Source organism: Notechis scutatus, chromosome 2, assembly GCF_049901735.1.
Source record: "Notechis scutatus isolate UNSWTSFEM ecotype Mainland chromosome 2, rNotScu1.2, whole genome shotgun sequence".
NCBI lineage: Eukaryota > Metazoa > Chordata > Lepidosauria > Squamata > Elapidae > Notechis > Notechis scutatus.
In genome coordinates, this window is record NC_142010.1 from 8,945,479 (window position 1) to 8,971,351 (window position 25,873).

The 25,873-nt window shown below is 39.8% G+C and overlaps 1 pseudogene across 1 annotated transcript; it reads left to right on the forward strand.

Annotated features, from left to right (window-relative positions):
- The first annotated feature begins 1,187 nt into the window (after positions 1–1,187).
- Positions 1,188–25,641, forward strand: LOC148131710 (uncharacterized; annotated as a pseudogene). The gene is made up of 4 exons (XR_015747377.1): positions 1,188–1,282; positions 3,873–5,809; positions 5,973–6,800; positions 23,623–25,641. The product of XR_015747377.1 is annotated as an uncharacterized LOC148131710 (transcript).
- The last annotated feature ends 232 nt before the right edge of the window (positions 25,642–25,873 follow it).

Here is a 25,873-nt window from a genome sequence, read left to right on the forward strand (position 1 = left end):
TACCACATCATCCCTGAACACAATTCTTATAATGCTATGAATTGGGCTGCAGCTGTGGAAATGGCATCTGAAGTCTCTTTTCTACATTTTCAAGTAGTTAGCATGTTTGCAAATCCTGACATTGACTTTTTATCTTGTACGTCATCAGCCCAAATACTATCTACAAAGCATTTCAATTCCAGTTCACTTGTTGGTGGTAAATGCAATCCTAAAAATCCATGGTTCCTTTTCAATATCCTTTTAATTCCTAACCAGTGCTATTTGTAGGTTGCAATGTGCTATGGTTTAAAATGTTGACTGAATCGGTAATATCTGGCCACAGTATGTGATAAATACTGCATCACAGACCTCCTAGGACTGCTTGATAGAGTTCCGGATTACAAATTGTTCCATTTTTGATGGTTTGACAATCTAGTGTCATGGCAGTTTGCACACTTTCACAACTTTCCATATATTTTTAACAATTGTTCTATTTTCTCCTTTTGACTTAGAAAATACCCTCTTTTTTGTAATTTCTTCATGTCTACTCCAAAGTAGTTCTACAATGAACTATTGCAGGAACTGGATATATCTAGCCTAACATAGAGAATGACTGGGGTTTCATCATAGCAGTCTTTCAATATTTGAGGGGCTGAAACAGAAAAAGCCTATTGTCCAATGCCCCTCAGAGCAGCACAAAGAGGAAGACTTGTCAGACATCCAACCTAGAATCAAGGAGAATTTTCCTTTCAGAGAACAATCAGTGGAAATGCTTTGCCTCTAGAAGTTGTGGGTGCTCCATCAATGGGGTTTTTGAAGAGGAGATTGGACATCCACTTGTCTGGAACAGAATAGGGTCTTCTGCTTGGGGAGTTGGTCTCTTCCAACTCTATGAAATTCTCTAAGAACTTCATAAACATTGAGGGCTCAGCTTATAGCTAATCTTCACAACCTACTTTAGTGTCACATTTCACTATTGCACATGGATCAGTTGCAAAGATAGATTGCTAGAACTCAAAAATGATTTGATAGCATTTGATCAGTGAAAACATCTTACAAACATGTTAGAGACAGACAAGCGTGTTGTTTTGTGTCCTATCAGGAGATGGCAGTCACTTAGCAGTGACTAGAAAGCCCTTAATGGTCGTCTGTGGTTGAGCTTCAATGAGTTAAAACCATCGAGTACTGCATAGCTAGAAAGGATGGGAGGAGAGGAGCTGCTTCTTCCGGATCACTCATGGAAAGAAGGTGGTGTGCAGAGTGGTTTTTGGGCTCTTCTCAGGGTGGAAGCAGCAGCTGAAAGGTGAGTTGAGGTCAGGTGGGAGGAGAGGCTGGGAGCAAGTAGGGCTGTTGGGTTTTCTCCGGGATGTGGAAGCAGAGAAGCAACTAGGCTGAAGCATATCAGCTGCTGCTACGTGTTCCTTCCCTCCCCAGATTTTGAGTCCACTGGTGCTCCAAGCTTTAACAGTGGTGGCTGCAATTTTCTGCTGGTGGGAAGATTTTAAAAATCCTCCTTCAAATTAAGTTTAATTCCTTGGGAAGAGCTTGCCCCCAAAAGTTGTGTGTTCTTCATCATTGAAGGGTTTAAAGAGGAGACGGGAGAGCAATTAATCAGGAATGATATAAAGTCTCCTGCCTGAGCAGGGATTGGATTAGAAGACCTCCAAGGTCCCTTTCAACTCGGTTATTCTCTTATGGACCTGCTGTTTTCTTGGCAACAATATCAGACTGATCTTCCCCTGCTCTCTTCTGAGATTTTTTAATTATTATTATTTCCATGTCTAACCAACAAGCACAGTATTTCCTATTGGTGCCCCATTTGTGTACTAACCAAGTTCAACTGTGCTTAACCTAGTACTTCGTAAAAAAAACAACTATGGAGAACTTTTTGGGATGTAGATAATTATACCCTCAGATGATCAACAACATATGAACATATTACATCTTGTCATGATGTATTTTGCAAAAAGAAAGGCAAAACAGAGAAGCCATGTGTGAGAAACTGCTATTGGACAGGTGGTCTCACATTTGACTCTAGAATCAAAATCATGTGAAGTATTAGCACCGCTTTATAAAGCCTTAGTAAGTCCATATCTGGAATACTGCATCCAGTTTTGGTCATCAAATTACAAAAAAAATGTTGAGACTTTAGAAAAAGTACAAAGAAGAGCAATAAGTTGATTAAAGGCCTGGAGACTAAATCCTGAAGAACAGTTGTAGGATTTGGGTTTTGCTAGTTTACAGAAAAGAGGGACTAGAGGGGACATGATAGCAGTAGTCCAGTGTTTGAGAAAGTGCCACAAAGGAGGCGGGTCAGCTTATTTTCCAAAGCACCTGAAGGCAGGGCAAGACACAATGGATGGAAACTAATCAAGGAAAGAAGGAACCTGGAATTAAGGAGAAACTTCCTAACAGTGAGGACATGAACCTGTAGAACAGCTGGCCTTCAGGCCCTGTGGGTGCATCATCACTGGACGTTTTGAAGAAGACACTGGATAGTCACTTGTCTGAAATAATATAGAATCTCCTGCTTGAGCAGAGGGTTGTAGTAGAAGACATTTAGGGTCCCTTCCAGATCTATTCTGATTCTGGATACTATAGTACAGAGCAAGGGTCTTCAAACTTGACAGCTTTAGGATTTATGGACTTCAACTCCCAGAATTCCTCCTCAAGTCATGTTAGCTCAGGAATTCTGGGAGTTGAAGTCCACAAGTCTTAAATTTGCCAAATTTGAAGTAGCCAGGTCCTGTGGCTGCAAAACAACTCCAAATCATCACCCCTTCATCACTCTGCTTGACGGTTGCTATGAGATCTTTGTATTGATATCTTTTGGTTTGATTTTCATCAAAATGGCACTCTGCTTTATGGCCAAACACCTGCACTTTGGTCTCATCCAAAGGACAGTGTTTCAGAAGTCTTGTGATTAGTTCAGATGCAAATGTGCAAATCAAAGTGTTGCTGCCATGTCCTTTTTAGAAATCAGAGGCTTTCTCCTGGCAGTCCTTCCAAACGAACCATACTTGTTCAGTCTTTTTCTAATTGTCATGAACTTTAACACTTAACGTGCTAAATGAGGCCTGTTGATCCTGAGATGCAATGTTTGGATCTTTTCTAATTACTCTGAGCATTGCACGTTCTGAACCTGTGGTGAATTTGCTGGCACTGCCACTCCTGAGAAGATTGGCAAGTGTCTTGAATGTTTTCCATTTGTGAACGTGGAACGTAGAATGATGGAGTTTAAATTGTTTGGAAAATATAACCCTTCCCAGATTGATGGGCAGCAACAATTGCTTCTCTAAGATCCCTGCTGATGTCTTTACTCTTTGGCATCTAATTCACACCTCAGTGCTGGAGACCAGGAAACTCCTACAACTTCGGCTTTTATAGATATAGTCACAATTGTTGATGATCAATTGATCAAGTGCATTTGATCAGCAGCACGGGTTGCTACTTTGCCTCTTCATACCTATGGAAGAAGTAAGGGTGTTTTTGTTTTTGTAAAAAAAGAATGACATGGGTATAAAATATCATCTGTTGTTGCTCATCTGACATTATATTTACCTATTTTTAAACTGCTAAGGAAGAGATTATTTTTACTATGTCGTGATACATCAAATCATACAGGTCGAGGGTGTACTTTCTTCTTCACGTAACTGTATTTGATGATAACCCTTTGCAGGTCTGAGAATTTGTGATTGACCTAAGTCAACAAGTGAATTTAATGATTGAATGGATATTTGAACTGGAACTCAGTAGTAAATATCATAATTAATGTAAGTGATTATTCTAGCATATTGGCATGTTTGCTTTTTCATTGTAATGTACACTTTTTTCACATCTTCTGCAACCCTTTTATAAACAATAAAAGTCACATTTTCATTTGAATCTTACAGACAAAGATGATGCCAGAAGACCACACTGAACAACTGAGAATAACAAGCAATATTGAAAAGCAAAGCAGATTGAGGAAGAAATAAAAATATTCTCCATTTCCATCAGAAAAACCACACAATTCTTCTCCTTCCACAGCAGTGAGAGACAAAGGAAAGAAAATCAATACGAGATTTCGTGCTGCAAAAAGTAGAGTATGTGGAACTCAAGGACACAATACACAAATAGGTCAAGAAAGATTATTTTTCCATTCAGAAAAAGAGGAAAATATCTGGAAGTGAGTGGGGAGGAAAAGATTAATTGGACAGGTACATAGGACAGACAGTAATCCTTGCATTGCCCTGGGGGAAGAAATGGGCTTAAATCAAAGCACCACTAAACAAGGGAGCACACATATTGTTGACCTTCTCAAGAATGTCAGTGGTGGAAAATCTCAATAGGTGTGCCTATCATGGAAGATGCAGACTTCAAATCGCAAATGATTATGCGGGGAAAAATCTAATCTGGAGAAAATTAGATACAAATTATCTGAATGTGGCAAAAGCTTTTGTCAGAACAGATCCCTTTTGATTGAAGAACCCACCCAGAAGAGATGCCCTACAAGTGCTTCCAATGTGCTAAATCTTTTAAGAAAAATGACAACTTGAAGATACATCTGAGGACTCACAGCAGGAAGAAGCCATATGACTGTCCGGATTGTCAGAAATATTTCATTGGATATTCCCACCACGTGAGACACCTGAGGACTCACTCAGGAAAGAAACCCTTTGAATATCCTGTTTGTGGGAAACATTTCAGTCAGAATTCCAGCCTGGTAACACATCAGAGGACTCACACAGAGAAACCATTTGAATGTCCTGTTTGTGGGAAAGGTTTCAGTCAGAATTCCAGCCTGGTAAGACACCAGAGGACTCACACAGTTCAGAAACTGTTTGCATGTCCTTATTGTGGCAAAGCTTTCAGTAAGAATTCTGACTTGGTGAACCATAAGAGGACTCACATAGGAGAGAAACCCTTTAAATGTCCTGTTTGTTGGAAAAGTTTCAGTCACAATTCTGTCCTGGTGAGCCATCAGAGGACTCACACAGGAGAAAAACCCTTTGAATGTCCTATTTGTGGGAAAAGTTTCAGTCAGAATTCCAACCTGGTGAGTCATCAGAGGACTCACACAGGAGAAAAACCCTTTGAATGTCCTATTTGTGGGAAACGTTTCAGTCAGAATTCCACCCTGGTAAGACACCAGAGGATTCACAGAGGAGAAAAACCCTTTGAATGTCCTCTTTGTGGGAGAAGTTTCAGTCAGAATTCCAACCTGGTGAAACATCAAAGGACTCACACAGGAGAGAAACCCTTTAAATGTCCTGTTTGCGGGAAAAGTTTCAGTCAGAATTCTCTCCTGGTGAGGCATCAGAGGACTCACACAGGAGAAAAACCCTTTGAATGTCCTATTTGTGGGAAAAGTTTCAGTCAGAATCCCAACCTGGTGAAACATCAAAGGATTCACACAGGAGAGAAACCCTTTAAATGCCCTGTGTGTGGGAAAAGTTTCAGTCAGAATTCCAACCTGGTGAGGCATCAGAGGACTCACACAGGAGAAAAACCCTTTGAATGTCCTATTTGTGGGAAAAGTTTCAGTCAGAATTCCAACCTGGTGAAACATCAAAGGACTCACACAGGAGAGAAACCCTTTAAATGTCCTGTTTGTGGGAAAAGTTTCAGTCAGAATTCTAACCTGGTGAGCCATCAGAGGACTCACACAGGAGAAAAACCCTTTGAATGTCCTATTTGTGGGAAAAGTTTCAGTCAGAATTCTAACCTGGTGAAACATCAGAGGACTCACACAGGAGAGAAACCCTTTGAATGTCCTGTTTGTGGGAAACGTTTCAGTCAGAATTCCAACCTGGTGAGACATCAGAGGATTCACACAGGAGAAAACCTTTGAATGTCCCTTTGTGGGAAAGTTTCAGTCAGAATTCTCTCTGGTGAGCATCAGAGGACTCACACAGGAGAGAAACCCTTTGAATGTCCTATTTGTAGGAAAATTTCAGTCAGAATTCTAGTGGTGAGCATCAGAGGACTCACACAGGAAGAAACCCTTTGAATGTCCTATTTGCAGGAAAAGTTTCAGTCAGAATTCCAACCTGGTGAGCCATCAGAGGACTCACACAGGAGAAAACCCTTTGAATGTCCTATTTGTGGGAAAAGTTTCAGTCAGAATTCCAACCTGGTGAGTCATCAGAGGACTCACACAGGAGAGAAACCCTTTGAATGTCCTGTTTGTGGGAAACGTTTCAGTCAGAATTCCAGCCTGGTGAAACATCAGAGGACTCACACAGGAGAGAAACCCTTTGAATGTCCTGTTTGTGGGAAAAGTTTCAGTCAGAATTCCAACCTGGTGAGCATCAGAGGACTCACACAGGAGAAAAACCCTTTGAATGTCCTGTTTGTGGGAAAGTTTCAGTCAGAATTCCAACCTGGTGAGTCATCAGAGGACTCACACAGGAGAGAAACCCTTTGAATGTCCTATTTGTGGGAAAAGTTTCAGTCAGAATTCCAACCTGGTGAAACATCAAAGGACTCACCCAGGAGAGAAACCCTTTGAATGTCCTGTTTGCGGGAAAAGTTTCATTCAGAATTCCAGCCTGGAGAGACATCAGAGGACTCACACAATAGAAAAGTCCTTTGAATATCCTCTTTGGAGGGAAAGTCTCAGTCAAAATTCTCATGTGGTGAACCATCAGAGGACTCATACAGGGGAGAAACCAATTTAATGTTCTGACTATTGGAAAAATTTCAGTCAGAATTCTCTCCTGGTGAACCATCAGAGGACTTACACAGGAGAGAAACCCTTTGAATTTCCTGATTGTGGGAAACGTTTCTGTTACAATTCCAACTTGGTAAGACATCAGAGAATCGACACAAGAGAAATGTGAACCTGGTGATATACCGGAAGACTCACAGAGGAGACAGATCTTTCTGTGGATGATGCTTCTGGCATGTATTGTTCATTATTGCCCACATGGAAATCCAACTGAGGAAAGTTGATGAGTTTGAATTTCATTTCTCACCTCTCATTAGGAGTGTAAGTGAAAACATATCTCAGAATTAGATTTTTAAGTGGAGAGAAAAAGGAAAATGGAGAATGGCTAATCTGTTTCTTGTTATCAGCAGCAATTTCATTTTTGCAAAAGTAGTGGAATTCCTCAAAAAGGCTTTTGGGTGGTGTTTTTTGTATATTGATTATGGAATTCCCAGACGTGGAATTTCTGTCTTCTACCTTGGTGTCCTCCATATTTTGAGCCCCAGAATTCCCCAGTCACTATAGAAGTAGTCCTCTAGATACAACTGTAATGGGGCCTGTCAGTTACGGTTGCATCTTGCAGTGGTTGTTAAGTGAGATTACTTTGCTTAACTACCTATCCCCTTCTCTCCCTGAGGAAGCTTTTAAACAAATGTTCAAGTCATTAAGCAGAACAGTGACCACCTCAGGGTTGTGGGAATCTCTTGGAGGCCTAGCCTCCACTACCCCACCCTTTGGGTCCCCACAGGCATTTTCCTATTCCCACTCGGTCCCTACAGTTGTTAGGCCTGACTCCCAACCCACCAGGCATCACAGCCTCCTCCTTCTCCACGCCTCTCGAAGAACTCTGAACCTCATGTTGGTGAGGGAAAGCAAGAACGCATTTGTGGGCTTCATGACTCTGTCATGGAAGCAGCTGTTAGTTTGAGTGTGCCTGGGATTCATGCCTGGTCATGTGGCAGACTTGTGGAAGTAGCTGCCATTTTGTCATGCCTGCCTCTGTATCAAAATGGTGGCTGCTTCTGGGTCATTGTCACTAGGACAAAGTATTCAGTTTACAGTAGACTGTTTGTAGACTGTGTAAAGGAATTGTGGGTGCACCGAAAATGATGGCTGCCTCTGAGAAATCTCCAAAAGGGCAGGCCAAGTATCCCTGGGACATATGCTAAGAACCCCTTGTGCCAGTTTTGTGCTGTATAGCACTGCCACTGCCGAAAAAAACCAATGCAGTCCCAGGCTGCATCAAGAGAGGCATAGTGTCAAGACAAGAATCAGTGATAAGAGTTGCATTACACTGTACTGGTGACAGTAGATCTAGAATATTGTGTCCAGTTCTAGTCACCATGATACAACCAATCCCATGTTGCTATGATTCTATAAATTTAGAGGTAGTTTCGAAAATAGGTCCACAGTAGCGCCATAAATGTACTTGTGGTAAAGGATTTTTTCAAAAGGTTATTTTATTCAAAATATTAATATACAGTTCAAACTCCAAAAACAAAAAGATTTTTTTTCAAAATCAAAACAATAATAGAAAAACATATAAAAAGGAAAAATTAAAAAAGAGAAAAACAGATTTACTTTTATTATCTCCCCACTAGAATATTCATAAGTATATTGAAGCAATATTAGTTTCCTCCCCTTCTGAAGCAGGCCCAAAATTTATAAAATTCTACCTCTGTTGACAACCAATTCAACATTAATCTATGATCTATAAAGGCATTGTAATTAACAGGTGAACCAACAACCAAGTTAAACATCAAAGCACCTTGTTAACAATCTACTATTCCGTTTAATTTGTATCAAATTTAGAATGGCTTCTTATTTACCATAAATCACTAGAATCATTCTCTCTGATTTGTCCGGGATGAAATAACTTTGTTTGATTCTTATTAATAAAAGTTTTTCTTAAAATTTAAGTTGAGAGCAATGAAGAGAAAAGTTGTGTCTTATTCCCCCAAATCCTAAAACCTCTTGGTCGATCCATTTTCCAAATTGTTTTCCAGTTAGACATGGTTAGGTCCATTCTCCAGTCTTCTTACGAAAGTTCAGTTCATCATGAATCGAGTCTATTAATTCCAAATCTGTAGGAGGAACCACATCTGCTTCAACCTTCTCCAAACAAACCTGCAGTTTCCAAACCATGTTGAGGGGTCTTTTAAAAAGCGACTGTGCTCCCTGTGGGAGCTTCTTGGGAAGAGCTCAGGCTCACAAAGCCATTCATTTGTGTGCTCTCATAATCCCAAATTCCTCCATCAGTCCCAGAGGACAGGGACCTCCCAGAGCAGATTTTTTTTTTTCTTACCACGATCCTTTACATCTTTCTGGCTAATGGACCAACTACAAATAACAACAATTATCTCCCTCCCGGTGATGTTTCCAGCAAATGACATCTACTGCAAGTGGCTTTTTTGTCTGGGTGTAATGGAGACAGTTCTCTGTCAGGGAATTATGCAGCAAGTTTCCAAATCAAATCAGAGACACTGAGGTAAATTTATAGTTTTATATAAATGAATACATTTAACATATTTACAGCAAACAAGATGGTCAGGAACACAGAAACATCCTGAGGTAAATCCAGTTAGGATACAGAGTACACAGAAGGAAAAAAGCAGGAAAAATGGGAAACTCCCCCTTTACACCTACAGCAACCAGTCATAGCATAGATTGCCTCATGCAGGACCAAGCACTCTCCAACCAATCAACTTAGAACTGCCTGTTCTTGCCCATTCTACAATTTTACTGTTCCAGCTACTAAGTTTAATATCTTAACACCCCTCCAATTTATAGCTGGACAGCATTGAAATCAAATTGTTATACAAGATCTATGTATTTTTTGTATATTTAATGATTTTGTCATGAGGTCCACTATCCACTATTCACCTCACCCCATTCCTTTTTTTTTTTTTTGAAAAAAAGTTTTATTGACTTTGACAACGAACAAAACACAAAACACATAAAACAAAACATAAAAACATCATCCTCCTTCATAAATTTAAAGACAGTGTATCGGTTGGTTTACCACTCTTTTTTGTGCATCCATTTCATAGTCTCCATTGTAGTTATATTAAATAATAACTCATATTATCAATCAACAATTATATAGCCTGATATCATTATTAAACAATCATTTGACTATAATTTTATTAATTTATACTTTAACGAGATAACTATAATTTACTTAGTTTATTTTATAACAAATCGTAAAGTTATACCAAGTCTTTCTTAATAAAATTTTATAAAAATAGTGTCAAAAAAAGAAAAGAAAAAAAAAGTATATATTCATTATTTCCTAAGTTTCTAAATATTATATTATTATATTTTATTATCTAACCATTGATAGAAAAGGTCCCAAACTTCATAAAATTGATTATCCTCTTGTTCTCTAATTTCAAATGTCAATCTACTCATTTCAGCACATTCCAATATTTTCTTAATAATTTCTTCCTCTGATGGTATTTTCTCACTCTTCCAATTTTTAGCAAATACAATCCTAGCCGCTGTTAATACATTTACAATCAAATACTTCAAATTTTTATTATATGTATCAGGTTTAAGATTCCCAATAAAAAAATCTCTGATTTCAAATCTATATGTTTCTTTGTCATTTTTTCCAGCCATATGCGAATTATAGTCCAATATTTTCTAGCGTCCTCACAAGTCCACCACATATGGTAATATGAGCCAGGTATCTGATGACATTTCCAGCATTTTTCAGATTTATTCTTGAACATTCTTGCTATTCTTGTCGGGGGGGAAATGCCACCTGTAAAACATCTTATACAGATTTTCTTTATATGCTGTTGACATTGTCATTTTATAATTTTGAGACCACAATTTTTGCCATTTCTCTAAATCAATCCCATATCCAAAATTCTTCCCCCAAACAATCATAGTTTCTTTAACTTGTTCTTCCTCTAGTTTAATTTCCAGTAAATAACCATATAATTTTTTAATCACTTTTTCATCAGTACCTGTCAAAATCTTATTTAAGTCAGTGAATTTATCATAGAATCCCTCTGTTTTAGAATCTTTAACATACCTTGAATGTATTTGCGCATATGAAAACCAATTCATCTTTATACCTTGTTCTTCTAGATTTTGCATCGTTTTAAGTTCACCCTTTTCATCCAATATTTCCCCATATCTAACTGTTTGTTCCTTCTTGTATGTTATAGGATAAGAAAAAGCTTCAATAGTTGATAACCAAACTGGGATTTTCAAATAACATTGTCTCTTAATTTTCTCCCAGTTTAACCATAAAGATTCCCGTATATAATGCCTTCTAAAATAGCCCTGCGATTTAGTTCCCTTATACCACAGAAAAGCATGCCAGCCCAGTAATAAATCATGTCCTTCTAGTGTCAACAATCTAGTCTTTCTTAATGTTATCCATTCTTTGGCCAACATCAAATTTGCAGCTTGGTAGTACAACTCCCAATTAGGAAGGCCAAATCCTCTAGTTCTAGCATCTTGTAAAAGTTTTAATTTTATTCTCGCTTTCTTGCCTTGCCATATATACTTCAACACAATTTTATTTAAGTCTTCAAAATAATCTTTGCCAAGCTTAATTGGTATTGTTTTGAACAAATATAAAATTCTGGGTAATATATTCATCTTGATTGTTGAAATTCTACCTATCAATGACAGTTGTAGGTTTTCCCATTTCTTCAGATCAGATGCTATCTGCTGTTTAAGTTTAATATAGTTATTCTCTTTCAATGTAGTACATCTTGGCGTCAAATGTATCCCCAAATATTTAACCTTGTTCGTAACTTGAATTTTCAATAGGTCTGCCAGTTCTTCTCTTTGTCTTAGTAACATGTTCTTTGTCAGAATCTTTGTTTTATCTTTATTTATTTTCAAACCCGCCATCTCACCGTACGTCTCTCTTTTCCAATAGTTTTAAAGCTGTCTCTAGAGGATCTTCCAGAATGAAAACCAGGTCATCCGCAAAGGCTTGCAATTTAAATTCCTTCTTTTTAACTTTCATTCCTTTTATATTTTGGTCCTCTCTAATATTTCTATTCAACACTTCCAAAGTCAGTACAAATAGCAGAGGTGATAATGGGCATCCTTGTCTTGTGCCTTTTCTTATATTAATAGAGTCTGTAAATTCTCCCTCTATCATTACTTTTGCTGTTTGCTTATAGTATATGGCTTCTATTGCTTGAATAAATTTTCTGGCAAAGCCCATCTGTTCCAGTAATAGTAACATAAATCTCCAATTCACATTGTCAAATGCCTTTTGGGCATCTAGAAATATCAAAGCCATTTGTTTTTCAGGATGCGCCTCATAATATTCCAAAGTGTCCAGAATTACCCTCATGTTGTCTTTAATTTGTCTCTTTGGTAAGAATCCATTCTGATCAGAGTGAATAAAATTATTTAAGTATTTTTTAAGCCTTTCTGCCAAAATTGAAGCGAAGATTTTATAGTCTGCATTCAATAAAGAAATAGGTCTATAGTTCTTAATTTGTAATTGATCGGCCCCTTCTTTTGGAATAAGTATAATATAAGCTTCTGACCATGTTTTAGGTATTTTCTTATTTAACATAACTTCGTTCATGACTTCTAGCAGTGGAATGCTCAACGATTCTTGTAGTGTTTTATAAAATTCTGCCGGAAGCCAATCTGGACCTGGTGCTTTTCCATTATTCTGTCTGTTGAATGCTTCAGTTAGTTCCATCATTGTTATATTACTTTCTAACATTTTTTCAGTCTCTTCAGGTATCTTAGGTAGGTTAGCATTTTGTAAGTACTGTTTAATTTTTTCCTCATCAAGATCCTCCTGTTTATATAGTTGTCCATAAAAGTTTCAGATAATTGCCTTTTTCTCCTTATTACCATAGCACATTTGACCTTGATCATCTATTAACTGTAATATTTTCCTTGATTCTTTCTCCTTTCTCAGTTTATATGCTAACCATCTACCTGGCCTATTTGCATCTTCAAAATAGTTCTGTTTAGCACTTCTAATTTTTGTGCCAGTTCTTCTTTCTCTACCTGACCCATTTTATGTTTAATTATGTCCATTTTAAGTTTAATATCTTTTTTCTGTGGCATTTTCTGTAGTTCTTTTTCCAGTTTTTGTAATCATCTTCTAGAGCTTTGATAGTTTGCCTCTTCCTAATGTTCTTTTTCTTTGTATAGTCTATTATTAATCCTCTCGCATATGCCTTCATGGTGTCCCAAACATTCTGTATTGAAGTATCTTCTTTTTTATTTTCACTAAAAAAGAAGGCCAATTCTTTTTCCATCCATTGTGTGAAGTCTTTTTCCTTTAAAATAGTATTATTTAATATCCATCTAGATCTTCTTTTTTGTCCTTTCCATTTAATTGTCATTGGATTATGGTCTGCCCATGTACTTGTTTCAATATTTATTTCTTGGAGCATTAGATATTAATTCTGTTGAGATCCAAATCATATCTATTCTGGACCATGATAAATGTCTATTTGAATAAAAAGTATATTGTTGAGTTTTAGCATTTCTTTCTCTCCATATATCTTTTAAATTTAATTCATTTAAAAAAGGATTTAGGGAGAGTCTTTCTATTTTGTCTTGATGCTGTCGCTGTATAGTCCAGTTTATTATCTACAATTCCATTAAAATCTTTCATCATAACTATGTTAATATAGTCCAGTCCCATTGTTTTCATATGTAATTTTTAATAGAATTCTTCTTGTTTATCGTTCGGGGCATAGATTGCAACCAGGAGTGTTTTTATATTATTATCCACTATTTCAACCATTAATACTCTTCCGTCTTCATCAGTATAAATCAGTTTTGCTGGAATAGTTTCTTTAATGTACAAGACCACTCCTCTTTTCTTACAATGAGTCAGAGAAGTAAAAATTTTCCCCAATTTTGGTCGTACCAATAATTGTTGATGTTGTTTTTTAATGTGTACTTCTTGTAAGCAAATTATGTGAAATTTTGACTTCTCTAATTTATGAAAAAAAATTCTTCTTTTGATAGCTGAATTAAGTCCATTTATATTTATAGAAATCATTTTTTTCCTCCATGATTATATTTTGTATTTAGGTCTAACAGCTCTCGTAGATCTTACTTCATGTTGTTCTTTGGTCTCCACTTGTCCACCTACTGCACCTTCTTCTTTTCCCATTCCCATTTGATCCTCTTGAAGTTCGGTTGAGATGCTCTCTTTCTCTGTCTCTATTTCTCTTCTTTCGAAAAATTCATTGTAGAATATTTCTGTTTTCTCAATTGAGTCAATTCTGTGTCTCTGTTCTTGCCATGTAAACATTAATCCTTCTGGAATCAGCCATCTGTAATTCACCTCTTTTTTCAATAGCATTTTAGTCAGGAATCGATATTCTCTTCTCATCTCTCTAACTTTTCTGGGTACTTGTTTTAAGACCACAATCTCTTTGTCTTTATATTTCAACGCCTTCTCTCTTGCCACTTGTAATATTTGTGTTTTAATAGTTTTTTTGGTAAATCTGACATGGACCTCTCTTGGTAGATTGTTCCTCATCGCATATCTTGTGAAGACTCGGTATATCTCATCTACTCCATCCATCATCTTTTCCTCTGTTATTCCCAGAGCTCCAGCCAAGATTTCTATAATTACTGCAGCCAAGTCTTGTCCTTTTTCTTCCTCTATATTTTGAAATCTGAGATAAAATTCTGACCTGTCCATCTCCCACTTCAACATCCCACTTTTGTCTTGTTCAACCATTGTTAATCTACTATCGATGTTTCCAATTGTCTCGTCTCTTTGTTTATCTTTCTCTTCAATTTTTTGGAGTCTCTCATCATATTTCACCATCATTTGTTGAATATTTTCAATTTTTTCATCAGTCTTCCTGATTCTTTGTTCAATACTCTCCGTTCTTTGCTCAATACTCGTTTTAAGTTCTTGAATTCCTTGCATAACTATCGTTAAATCCACTTGTGCTTTATCTTGCTTCGCCATTGTTAAAAGTCGTCCTCCAGTTGATGGGGAGGCAGGAGCAGAAGTTGAAATGCCAGAAGGTAAGATTTTCTTACTCATTTGGGTAGCTCAGGGTCTTCAAGCTCTCTTAATCCAGTTAGTAGAGTAGCCAATTATAATCCAGTTGGGAAAAAGGAAAACATAAAAAAAGACCAGTAAAAAATTAAAAGCCCAAAATTGAAAATAAAAAAATAAAAAAGAGGAGGTTCTTCAGGTTCTTCACACCTTAATCCAATTGAAAGGTCTCAAAAAATAAAAAATAGCCATAAAAGTGAATCAAAAATGGAAATGGAAGAGGCAAAAGTCCCAATGAGAAAAAGAAAAAATATTCTAAGGCTTTCCCTTTAAAAAAATAAAAATAAAAAATAGAAATAAAATAAAATAAAATATAAATATACAAATATTACAAGATGCTGTGGGATTGCAGGGGAGGGATAAGACAGCTAAGAGAGAATTTTAAAAAAGGAGCACACTGCGTTTTATTTAATTATCCAAGGCTCTTATTATGGCTTCTCCACAAATTTCAAAGCCAAACTTCAAATGTTCAATTGATAATAGAAGTCCCAAAGGACACCTGTAAAAACATTCTCCAGTATTTCAAATTCCAGTGTCCTTGAGAAAGAATTTTTCACAATCCTCTCAGCTTCAAATAAAGTATTTTCAAGCCTCTAGTTTCTTTAATCCACTCCCCCTTCTTTCCCATAAAAGGTCTAATAGAATATATATATAGATACTTCCAATCTTACGCGGGAGAAAACCCGAATAACCAAAGATCCATATATATATATATATATATATATATATATATATATATATATATATATATTTGTTTTCTTAAGTTTTCGCGGTACTTACATGTATGGCCTTCAGCTTTGTTCGGGTATTTTCCCACGTCATAGTAGTGGTGCTTTTAAAGTTGTAGCAACGTTTCAGCAGAATCTCATCTGCCATCATCAGGCTTCTGTATTGTGTCCGTCTGTGAGTCAGACTTTTACAGTGGTTTCAGATTTAAATTTGGGGCAGCCTATTGCTGTGCCAGAATGGTTTTTTCTTCATCCTGATTGGTTGGGAGTCTTGGTCTGTGTTTATTGGTCTCGGAGTTTGCTGTGTTCTGCTTGATTGGTGTCTCTAATATCTTCTGTCTGTTTTTTGGCTCTTTTTGTATCCTGATTGGCTGGCAGCCTGTGTTACTTTATTGGAGGCCTTTAGTGCTGCTTGGCTTCGGTAAATGGACGGCTATCATTAGTTAGGAAGCTGGGTTTCATCTGGGTGCCTGGTTGGGATGTGTTTGAGCTGGAGGTATCAGGGGGGATCTGTTTGTGCCCAGGTGTTTGCCTGGCTTGTGTGGAGATTTTTTTGTTTGTGAGTGCAGGCTTCCAAATGATTGACAGCCTGGTGGAATCATCTCTTCTATTCATGCTTTCTGGTCTTTTTTCAATCTCTATGGCTTCTCTGATGATTCTGTGGCTAGGGTTTTCTATAGTGGCTAGGGTTTTGGGTCCATTGAAGTTGATGCTATGACCTGTGACAGACCAATAGAAGAATAAGCACCCGCCTGGGTGAACACAAAAATGCAGTCAAAAAGCTGGAACACACTTCCTCACTAGTCCAACACATGGAAGCCACAGGTCATTATGATTTCCCTTCTGCTAAGCAAAAGTTAGTGGTGTTGAATATTTCTCTTGCTAAACATTCCCATATGTTTCCTTTCTTTGGGATAAGCTTTGGTTCCAGGAACGCAGTTGTTTGTGTTACAAATGTTACAATTGTTACAGATAATAATACATAGTATATATTGCATTTCATGTTCCCCATTGCTAGATTCCTTTCTTCCCTTCCTCCCCCCTCTTTTTTTTTTTAATAGCAATGTAAAAAAAATGTAAAAGGTCAAGTATCAAAAAATTATGAGTAAGGTATGGTTAAAGTCCTTTTTGTTAAAAAAAATACGATGAAAAAAGGTTTAAAAAGGGAAAAAATGGAGAAGGTGAGAGAAAAAATAATAATTAAAAAAATAGTCTATAACTCAGCACCTGGGAATCCAGTTTTGTGTAATGCAATGTTTGTACTTGGTTCCTCACAGTGGTGTGTGGTTCAACGGTGTTGGAGAATGCTGCAAGCGTCCATTGATCTGTGTCCCAATCTTTCTTGAGTTTGATGGGTGGGATTGATTGTGGTGGAGTTTGGCTATGGTCTATGACTGCTGGCTTTGCATGTGTCCAATGTAGCCAAGAGTCTCATTCTGCAACCTTTATGGTGGTGTGTGTAGTCAGTAAAACTTGGTAGGGTCATTTCCACCTGGGTTGTAGAGGGGAGGTTCTGGTGAAGAGCTTGATCCACACCCAATCTCCTGACTCATATGGATGCAGGGCTTCTTCCAGGGGTAAGGTCTGTGTCAGCGCACTCTGGGTCCAGAGGGTCTGTAGTCTCTTTTGCAGGGCTGTAAGATAAGAAGAGAGAACCCTATCCCCCCTATCTAAGCAAAGGGAATGAGGATCTAGGCTTTGTAGGGTATGGGGGGGTGACCAAAAAGGATCTCAAAGGGGGAAATACCTATATCTTGTCTTGGTCTGGTTCTGATATAAAAGAGGGCAATTGGGAGCACTTGTGGCCAGGAGAGGTGTGTCTCCTTTAAGTAGTCCCACTTCTGATGTATCCCAGCCCCATAAGGAGGGTGGCAGGCTTTTAAAAATCTTCATGAAGCCCTGTGTTGCTGGTTATCAGCCTGATTGTCTTGTGTGTGCCTTTTCCTGGGATTTCCAATTGCAGCCCCTGTTTGCCTCATGTTATGGTAGCTCCCATTTTACATAGGAGACCCCTTCCTAGTAGAGACAGTGGGGACTGGGGGCAAATAGTAAATGCATGGTCTACTGTGAAAGGTCCTAGTTCTACTGGTACGTTGTGGGTAAATTTTACAGGGATTATTTCTCCCCCCCCCACTCCCATTATGCTATCCTGAGCCCCTTCAGCCACTGAAGCTTTATATGGTGGTTCAGTAATTAATGAGGAGGTGGCTCCAGTATCATCTAAGCAATTGTATTTCTTTCCTCCTATAAGAATGGTGACAATGGGTTCCCCTTCTGGGCCATCTTCTAGGGGGATAGCCAGCCCATTAAAGGTAGCCATGAATTCAGTGCTTTCATTGTCATGCTCTAGTCAAGAAAGGGGTAAATCATGTTCTCTTCTTTGCTCCCATTGATGTCTATTGTTATTATTTATTGGAGGAAAGGGAGCGCTGGGTGGTGCCTGGTGACTGAAACTTTGTTGCTCAGTGTAATGGACTGGATTATTGGCTGGCCTCATGTTCCTAGGTGGTGGGTGATACCAGTTGCAAGAGGGGTGTTGCCTACATTGCCTGCTGAAATGACCTTCCTGTCTGCACCTATAACAATGCTGATATTTGCCTTGCGACTATCCTGCTTTATCGCAATGCCAGCATTTCTTTGAGTTATAGGGGGTTTTACCCGGCGTTTGTCTGGCATCATGTTTCATTACAGCAAACATTTTTAAGTCTTCCTGTCTTTCTATTCATCTCTTTCTATCTTTCTCTTCCTCTTTCAGCTTGTCTCTTTGATCATAGACAAAGTTAGCAATCCCTGCAACTCTGCTATGTCTAAGGTTGGCCAGTTAGAGACAAAGCGGTGGAAATGTTCTTTAATATCTAAGGTGGACTGATCCACGAAGGCTGAAGCTAAAATCCTTTGGTCCTTCAGGCAGCTAAGGTCTAGGTGGGCATATGTAATAGCTGCTTCTGTCAGGCGGACCCAAAAGGCATCAGGGTTTTCCTTTTCCCTTTGTGTTGTTGTTGTTGTTTTTAAATTCAGACTAGTTTAAAGGGTTTTTTTCTTTTTTCTTATTTCCTCTAGAGCTTGTAGTAAATTATCTTTTGCTCTAGTGTTCATCCCATTGATTGGTATCATTATAGTCCTGGTCAGGGTGATGTACTGGCCATGCGATGTGGGCTGGGGCTGCCTGACCAGGGATAGTTGGTAGTTTGGCTATTTGGTCTGTTTTGTTTTGATTTCCAAACAGTTTTAATAGTTCGTCTTTCCTTAGAAAGATTTGTAACAGCTGAGTCATGTCACCCCAGGATGGATTATGGCTGTCTATGATAGATTTCAGGGTTTTAATAACTGTTTGAGGATCAGCCCTGAAAGCTGGGGTATCCTTTTTTTAGATGACTAGGTCAGAGGCAGAGAAGGGGGTGTGGGTAAAAACATATTCTAGTTGTCCCCTATTTCTGCCTGGCACTGGCTTGCTTAAAAGGGGAGCCATAATCCGTGCCTCAGTATTCCCTTCCCTGAAATGGGTTTCAGGCTTTTCTTTATTATTATTTTTCTCGGTCAGGTCTTTTGGTCCTAACAATTTCAGTAGTACCAATAGTACCAACCAGTAGTACCAGCAGTACCAATAGGGTATTTGGCTGGGCTTAATGCATGTTCTAAGTGCTTTCAGGGTTTTATAATCTAAAGCAGGGGTCCCCAACCACCGGGCCGCGGACCGGTACCGGGCCGTGGAGCACTCTCTACCGGGCCGCAAAGAATTTTTTTTTTTAAAAAATGGCGGCTTTCTTCACCTTCGGTGAATGCTGCTGGGATCGGGGATCAAGGACACAAATGAAAGAAGGGGAGGGAGGAAGCAACCGAAGCCTGTCCTTCTCTCTGGGTCAGCTCTCTCAGTCTCTCTCTCGCTCCTCCACCAGCACAGGAAGAAACTGCTTCAAAGAAGCAGGGGGCTTTTCCTGTCGCCGAGCGCCGTTTCTCCCCCACCCCCACCCCGTCCGCCCGCTCGCCCACTCGCCCGCCCGCGCTGGATTCAACCCAGTGCTCCGTTCTGCCTGCCTGCCTGCCTTCGTTAATGGTTGAATCGGAACAGCTTCGGCTGAGTAAAAGAGCGAATAGTTATTATTCTCAGCCAAGCTGCTCCCAAACAACCAGAAACTAAGGCAGGCAGGCAGGCAGGCAGAACGGGACACTGTGGATTGAAGCGGGCGGGGGGTGGGGGTGGGGGTGGGGTGAAACGGGTGTTTCGGAATAGCTGCGGCGACAGGAAAAGCCCCCTCCTTCTCTCTCCCCGGTCCTTGCAAAATTTTTCTGCTTGAAACCGGTCCCTGGTACAAAAAAGGTTGGGGACCACTGATCTAAAGTACCGCTATCAGGCCAAATTTGTCTACCCATGTCATCTCGCAATAAAGCCCATTTTTTTTTGCAAATTCTTTTTGCATCTTTTTTATTCATTCCAGGCAGGACAGGAACTAACCTTTCGTCCCAAGCCTCAAGTAATCCAAGGGGGTCTCTTCCACTGCCCTCGAGCTACAACTTCCCATATTCCCTACCTGATGTGGGGATTACTTTGGTTTAGCCGGGCTACCGCCTTCAGTTTTCAGACAAAAAAGGTCTGGAAAGGACTCCGGTTTCCCTACACACGGAGTACGGGCCCCTTTCTCGTAGGGAAACTCCGCCGTCAGTTTTAAGACCCCCCCTAAAAAACGGGGATCTTGGAGGACCGTCTGCCCCCTAGCAGCCCGGTACGGGCCCCTCCTCACACTCCGCCATCAGTTTTCAGATCTCCCTTAAAGGTGGGGATCTGGAAGGACCTGCTCTGCTTTGTAAGGCAAACTATTTCCAATTTTGTTTGCCAGCAGCCGGTACGGGCCCCTTCTAAATGCACAGGGCTTTGCTTGCGAGATGCACCAGGACTATTTATTCTGCTTTCTATTTATTTCCCAACACCAGTTCCTTTCTCAGCCCACTCGGTTTTTCTTACGTCCTTCAGAAGGACTCACACTCTGTGATCACCCCTTGCATTCCCAAATCCAGCCGGTCACGGCTTGTTGGAGCTAGCAGCTGGCTGGGGTGCAGCTGGTAATCACAGAGGAGGTGAGATCCCACTGTTTCCGCAGAGAAAACCCACAATCACACACCTGGTACACTCACGCTTCCACTCCCTCCCTAGTAAGATTATAAATTTGAAGCGGTACTCACCTGCTTTCAAGCAGCTGTTGAGCAGAAAAGCCCAAGGACTCCCTTTACTACCCTTATGCCTTCCGGGCTGGGTCCGTGGATGTTGTCCCTGGACAAAGAAGGTCCATGCCGGCTGGGTTTGGATCCGCGGGCCCGGTCCGTGGCAGGGTTGGCTGGAAAACCTTCATGGTCGCCAATTGTTGAAAGGCTGGAAAATGCCTTTCTTCTGAGGATTTGATTTTCTCCGGCTGGGAATACTCTGGTGCAAGGATTCAGACAGCTACTTGGAAGCCAGGTTTATTTTATTTTTCAGGAAGGCGAGAGATAGCAAGAAGTCTGCGTTCCTGGAGCTAGCTCTCCTTGTATAATAAAAACCCTGATTTTTATACCTTTTTTCCTCCTTTTGTGTGTGTGTGCTTGTGTTTGTATTTCTTAATGTTTTAAATCCTGTCAGGGGTTGTCTTCATTTCCGCCGGAGGGTAAACTCCATGGGGTGCAGAAGGCAAACTTTGCAGGGTGGTTTGATTGGATTATCAGTTTCCTAATGTTTTCTTATATTTGTTTTGTGGCAATCTCCTGTCTGCTATGGAATTTATTTCGTGTCTTTTGTCTTTTTGTTTAGCTGATTTGGCATGACCTGTTGTTTGTAAGGGTTTTCTTTTCTTGTTTCCTTAGCTTTCTTAATTGCTTGGCTTTTGTCTAGGGGGCTTCTTTCAATACCTTTTATTAAATCTCTTTTCCTATGCAAGTTTGTTTTATGGCTGGCCTGATGTTCCCTTTGGGCTTTTCCTGCTTGGGTGTCACCACTGTCCTCATGAAGTTCCCTTTCCACAGTCCTATCAGGAGATGGCAGTCACTTAGCAGTGACTAGAAAGCCCTCAATGGTCGTCTGTGGTTGAGCTTCAATGAGTTAAAACCATCGAGTACTGCATAGCTAGAAAGGATGGGAGGAGAGGAGCTGCTTCTTCCGGATCACTTATGGAAAGAAGGTGGTGTGCAGAGTGGTTTTTGGGCTCTTCTCAGGGTGGAAGCAGCAGCTGAAAGGTGAGTTGAGGTCAGGTGGGAGGAGAGGCTGGGAGCAAGTAGGGCTGTTGGGTTTCCTCCCGGATGTGGAAGCAGAGAAGCAACTAGGCTGAAGTATATCAGCTGCTGCTACGTGTTTCTTCCCTCCCCAGATTTTGAGTCCACTGGTGCTCCAAGCTTTAACAGTGGTGGCCGCAATTTTCTGCTGGTGGGACGATTTTAAAAATCCTCCTTCAAATTAAGCTTAATTCCTTGGGAAGAGCTTGCTCCCAAAGTTCTGAGTTCTTCATCACTGAAGGGTTTAAAAAAGAGACGGGACAGCAATTAATCAGGAATGATATAAAGTCTCCTGCCTGAGCAGGGATTGGACTAGAAGACCTCCAAGGTCCCTTTCAACTCGGTTATTCTCTTATGGACCAGCTTTTTTCTTGGCAGAAATATCAGACTGATCTTCCCCTGCTCTCTTCTGAGATTTTTTTATTATTTATTATTTCCATGTCTAACCAACAAGCACAGTCTCATCCAAAGGACAGTGTTTCAGAAGTCTTGTGATTAGTTCAGATGCAAATGTGCAAATCAAAGTGTTGCTGCCATGTCCTTTTTAGAAATCAGAGGCTTTCTCCTGGCAACCCTTCCAAACGAACCATACTTGTTCAGTCTTTTTCTAATTGTAATGAACTTTAACACTTAACGTGCTAAATGAGGCCTATTGATCCTGAGATGCAATGTTTGGATTTTTTCTAATTACTCTGAGCATTGCACGTTCTGAACCTGGGGTGAATTTGCTGGCACTGCCACTCCTGAGAAGATTGGCAAGTGTCTTGAATGTTTTCCACTTGTGAACGTGGAACGTAGAATGATGGAGTTTAAATTGTTTGGAAAATATAACCCTTCCCAGATTGATGGGCAGCAACGATGGCTTCTCTAACATCCCTGCTGATGTCTTTACTCTTTGGCATCTAATTCATACCTCAGTGCTGGAGACCAGGAAACTCCTACAACTTCGGCTTTTATAGATATAGTCACAATTGTTGATGATCAATTGATCAAGTGCATTTGATCAGCAGCACTGGTTGCTACTTTGCCTCTTCATACCTATGGAAGAAGTAAGGGTGTTTTTGTTTTTGTAAAAAAAGAATGACATGGGTATAAAATATCATCTTGCTCATCTGACATTATATTTACCTATTTTTAAACTGCTAAGGAAGAGATTATTTTTTACTATGTCGTGATACATCAAATCATACAGGTCGAGGGTGTACTTTCTTCTTCACGTAACTGTATTTGATGATAACCCTTTGCAGGTCTGAGAATTTGTGATTGACCTAAGTCAACAAGTGAATTTAATGATTGAATGGATATTTGAACTGGAACTCAGTAGTAAATATCATAATTAATGTAAGTGATTATTCTAGCATATTGGCATGTTTGCTTTTTTCATTGTAATGTACACTTTTTTCACATTTTCTGCAACCCTTTTATAAACAATAAAAGTCACACTTTCATTTGAATCTTACAGACAAAGATGATGCCAGAAGACCACACTGAACAACTGAGAATAACAAGCAATATTGAAAAGCAAAGCAGATTGAGGCAGAAATAAAAATATTCACCATTTCCATCAGAAAAACCACACAATTCTTCTCCTTCCACAGCAGTGAGAGACAAAGGAAAGAAATCAATACGAGATTTCGTGCTGCAAAAAGTAGAGTATGTGGAACTCAAGGACACAATACACAAATAGGTCAAGAAAGATTATTTTTCCATTCAGAAAAAGAGGAAAATATCTGGAAGTGAGTGGGGAGGAAAAGATTAATTGGACAGGTACATAGGGCAGACAGTAATCCTTGCATTGCCCTGGGGGAAGAAATGGGCTTAAATCAAAGCAACGCTAAACAAGGGAGCACACATATTGTTGACCTTCTCAAGAATATCAGTGGTGGAAAATCTCAATAGGTGTGCCTATCATGGAAGATGCAGACTTCAAATCGCAAATGATTATGCGGGAAAAATCTAATCTGGAGAAAATTAGATACAAATTATCTGAATGTGGCAAAAGCTTTTGTCAGAACAGATCCCTTTTGATTGAAGAACCCACCCAGAAGCGATGCCCTACAAGTGCTTCCAATGTGCTAAATCTTTTAAGAAAAATGACAACTTGGTGATACATCTGAGGACTCACAGCAGGAAGAAGCCATATGACTGTCCGGATTGTCAGAAATATTTCATTGGATATTCCCACCACATGAGACACCTGAGGACTCACTCAGGAAAGAAACCCTTTGAATATCCTGTTTGTGGGAAAGGTTTCAATCATAATTCCAGCCTGGTAAGACACCAGAGGACTCACACAGTTCAGAAACCGTTTGCATGTCCTTATTGTGGGAAAGCTTTCAGTAAGAATTCTGACTTGGTAAACCATAAGAGGACTCACATAGGAGAGAAACCCTTTAAATGTCCTGTTTGTTGGAAAAGTTTCAGTCACAATTCTGTCCTGGTGAGCCATCAGAGGACTCACACAGGAGAAAAACCCTTTGAATGTCCTATTTGTGGGAAAAGTTTCAGTCAGAATTCAAGCCTGGTGAGTCATCAGAGGACTCACACAGGAGAGAAACCCTTTGAATGTCCTGTTTGTGGGAAAGGTTTCAGTGAGAATTCCACCATGGTAAGACACCAGAGGACTCACAGAGGAGAAAAACCCTTTGAATGTCCTATTTGTGGGAAATGTTTCAGTCAGAATTCCAACCTGGTGAAACATCAAAGGACTCACACAGGAGAGAAACCCTGTAAATGTCCTGTTTGCTTGAAAAGTTTCAGTCAGAATTCTCTCCTGGTGAGGCATCAGAGGACTCACACAGGAGAAAAACCCTTTGAATGTCCTATTTGTGGGAAAAGTTTCAGTCAGAATTCCAACCTGGTGAAACATCAAAGGAGTCACACAGGAGATAAACCCTTTGAATGTCGTGTTTGCGGGAAAAGTTTCATTCAGAATTCCAGCCTGGAGAGACATCAGAGGACTCACACAATAGAAAAGTCCTTTGAATATCCTCTTTGGAGGGAAAGTCTCAGTCAAAATTCTCATGTGGTGAACCATCAGAGGACTCATACAGGGGAGAAACCAATTTAATGTTCTGACTATTGGAAAAATTTCAGTCAGAATTCTCTCCTGGTGAACCATCAGAGGACTTACACAGGAGAGAAACCCTTTGAATTTCCTGATTGTGGGAAACGTTTCTGTTACAATTCCAACTTGGTAAGACATCAGAAAATCGACACAAGAGAAATGTAAACCTGGTGATATACCAGAAGACTCACAGAGGAGACAGATCTTTCTGTCGATGATGCTTCTGGCATGTATTGTTCATTATTGCCCACATGGAAATCCAACTGAGGAAAGCTGATGAGTTTGAATTTCATTTCTCATCTCTCATTAGGAGTGTAAGTGAAAACATATCTCAGAATTAGATTTGTAAGTGGAGAGAAAAAGGGAAATGGAAAATGGCTAAGCTGTTTCTCGTTATCAGCAGTAATTTCATTTTTGGAAAAGTAGTGGAATTCCTCAAAAAGGCTTTTGGGTGGTGTTTTTTGTATATTGATTATGGAATTCCCACACGTGGAATTTCTGTCTTCTACCTTGGTGTCCTCCATATTTTGAGCCCCAGAATTCCCCAGTCACAATAGAAGTAGTCCTCTAGATACAACCGTAATGGAGCCTGTCAGTTACGGTTGCATCTTGCAGTGGTTGTTAAGTGAGATTACTTTGCTTAACTACCTATCCCCTTCTCTCACTGATGAAGCTGTTAAAGAAATGTTCAAGTGGTTATCCAGAACAGTGACTACCTCAGGGTTGTGAGAATCTCTTGGAGGCCTGGCCTCCACTACCCCACCCTTTGCGTCCGCACAGGCATTTTCCTATTCCCACTCAGTCCCTACAGTTGTTAGGCCTGACTCCCATCCCACCAGGCATCACAGCCTCCTCTTTCTCCATACCTTTCAAAGATCTCTGAACCTCATGTTGGTGAAGGAAGGCAAGAACGTATTTGTGGGCTGTTAGTTTGAGTGTGCCTGGGATTCATGCCTGGTCATGTGGCAGACTTGTGGAAGTAGCTGCCATTTTGTCATGCCTGCCTCTGTATCAAAATGGTGGCTGCTTCTGGGTCATTGTCACTAGAACAAAGTATTCAGTTTACAGTAGACTGTTTGTAAACTGTGTAAAGGAAATGTGGGTGCACCGAAAATGATGGCTGCCTCTGAGAAATC